The sequence below is a fragment of the Petaurus breviceps genome, unplaced genomic scaffold (assembly GCF_028583685.1).
Source record: "Petaurus breviceps papuanus isolate PSGF00001 unplaced genomic scaffold, PetGlider_PUasm1.0 91133, whole genome shotgun sequence".
In the NCBI taxonomy this organism is placed as follows: Eukaryota; Metazoa; Chordata; class Mammalia; order Diprotodontia; family Petauridae; genus Petaurus; species Petaurus breviceps.
The window spans coordinates 77,299,905-77,302,813 of record NW_027187419.1 but is presented as its reverse complement, the minus strand read 5'-3'; positions in this window follow the sequence as shown (position 1 = coordinate 77,302,813).

Here is a 2,909-nt window from a genome sequence, read left to right as displayed (position 1 = left end):
AGGAAGGAAGGAAGGAAGGAAGGAAGGAAGGAAGGAAGGAAGGAAGGGAGGAAGGAGAGAGAAAGAGAGGAAGGGAGGGAAAGAGGGAAAATATCTGTAAATTGCAAAGGACAATATTTATAGTATCTATCTCACAGCTTTGATGTGAGATTCAAGTTTGTATATTAAATAACTTTGTAAACTTTAAAGCAAAATCACTATAAAAGTCTCATTTAATAATCCACATTCACTCCTTTAATGAGTTTGATATTTGTCTCACAATTTCCTCTCCTCTTCAACTCTACTTATCACACTAGGAAGTTTTAGCACATATATTGACTTCCCCTCAAAAAGCCTAACCACTCAGTTCTTCTACCTACTCACTTACTATGAGCTATTCCTTTATGTAACCCCAGTCTCACAGAAAGATGGTCACACCCTTAATCTTGCCACCACTCACAAGTGTACCTCCATGTACAAGAATTATGAAATCCTCTTATCTACCATAATTTACTGGCTTTTCACCTCTCTTTCTCCCTTCCCTTATATATTTCCATCCATATTGTGACTTCCAATCCCCTGACCCCTCTATTGTCTCCCAGGCCATTTCCCTTGCACTTTCTACTCTCTTTTTCTATCTATCTTGGCTCCTTGATGAACCAATGTAACCCTACATAGTTCCCCTCTTTTTAATTCCTACCTCCTTTATCATATAATTGATTACACCCAGCCAGTCCTCAACCTTGGATCACTCCCACCATTCCTTGCCTTTGCACCTACATATGTGCTGCTGAATGAAAGTGGAGAAAATCATTTAACCATTCAAAATGGATCCATTGCAAACTTATGTTACATAACTTCAACTGGGCCCTCACTGCTTCTAGGTATTTGTATAATATCTCCCTTATAAACTCACTATCTCCACAATGGCTTTTTTTCATCATTCCTCCATCAGTCCCACAGCTCCCTCTTCCCCCACTCTCTCAGCTGAGAATTTTGCCTCATATTCTACCAAAAAAAAAAAGATTGAGGCCATTCTGTCAGCTTCCTCTTCTCCCTTCTTTCTCATCTCCTATTATGCCACTTTCTCCTCCTTTATCCCTTCCTCACATGATGAAGTTACTTTAATCCTTATGAAGCCTTATGAAGACCCCTCCATTTGTATAAGTGATCTTATTCCATCTTGTCTCCTCTCATAGATTGCCCCCTCTATCATCCCCACTCTATCATTTACTTTCAATCTCTCCCTGTCTACTGTCTTATTTCCTATTGGCTACAAACATTTCCTCATCCTAGTCATTCTGAAAAAAACTTTCACTTAATCCTTCTACCCCTGCTATTGTCCTATACCTCTTTTGCCCTTTGTAGATAAACTCCTCCAAAAGGCTGTCTACAACAGGTGCTTCCATTTTCTCAACTCTCTCTTTTCAACTCCTTACAATTTGGCTTCCAATCTTATTGCATCCACACTGTTCTCTTTAGTTACCAATCAGCATAGGTATTAAAATCCAATGGTCTTTTCTTGGACCTCATTCTCTTTGACCTCTCTTCAGCCTTTGACACCACTAATTAATCTCTTCTTGAGACTCTCTTCTCTCTAGGTTTTTAGGACATGACTTGCTTCTGGTTCTCTTCTCACCTACCTGACTGTTCCTTCCCTGTGTCCTTTACTGGATCCTCTTCCAGATCATCTCCTCTAACCACAGCTGTCTCTCAGAAATGAATTTAGTTATCATCACTGTGCTGATACTTCTAGAACATACCTATCCTCCCTCAAGCTCTCTGCTGGTTTCCAAACTTGCATCTCTAACTGCCTTTCAGACATTGCAAACTGGAGGACTAGTAGACATCTTAAACTCAACATATCTAAAATGTGTGTGGGACAAAGACGACCCTTGCCCAAATAAAAATAAGCTGAGATAAATCTCCAAGTAGAGACAGGAAGGATTTATTTAATTATTTATTCTTGCAAGAAGGGCGGTCTCACCACTAGAGGCGTCCAGTACAACAAGCAAAATACAAAATGAAAGGCTTGGTTACATACCCATAAGACCACCTCTTCTCCCCCTTCCTTGTTCTGTCTTGTTCCCATGAATTAGGAACTGAGGTGCATAATCTTAACTGCAAAAATCTGCTGGAATTTGCAGGTGAAATGTCAGTAATATCAAAAAGCAGACGGTACATGTCTAGTGGACATGAAAACAGACAAAATATGTCATCAGCATCAACTTAGAAATGAAAGCAGAAGATAAATGTTCCAACAACATCAATATAGATATGAAAACAGACAATATTTTATGAATCATGGGGATTTTAGGACATGGTGACCTGCCCTGAGTTCAGCAACAGGATTTCCAATTTTATATTTGTATAGGTCAGATGGTGGTCAGTGGAAACAAGTCTGGGACATTTGGGCCTGCAGTTAAATTTACAGGGTCTGTGCTTTGCCCTCCTATGCATTAGCTAAGCTTAGCAAAAACTTCAGCTTATGACCAGGGAAGTAAGGCAAGACCTGGGCTGCCAGCTGAGTTTGCTAAGTCTTTGGTACTTTATTACAATTCTGTTCAGATTTCTGGAATGTTACCTGAGAAGTTTTCATTTTTATGCCATTCAAATGGAACTCATTATCTCTCCCCCTTATCCACCCACCCCCACTTTCCCTATTACTATAGTATAACACCATCCTCCAGTCCTTCAGACTTGTAAACTAGAAGTCATTCTGGATTTCTTAATTTTTCTCATCCTCTATATCCAGTCTGTTGCCAAAGGTTGGTTTCACCTTTGCAACAGACCCTGCCTCCACTGTATGGCAGGCTCTTTTCACTTCATGCTTGGATTATTGCAATAGCCTGCTGCTAGGTCTTCCTGCCTTAAGTCTTTCCCCATTCCATGCCACCCTCCACTAACTTGATTTTTAAAGCCCAAGTCAG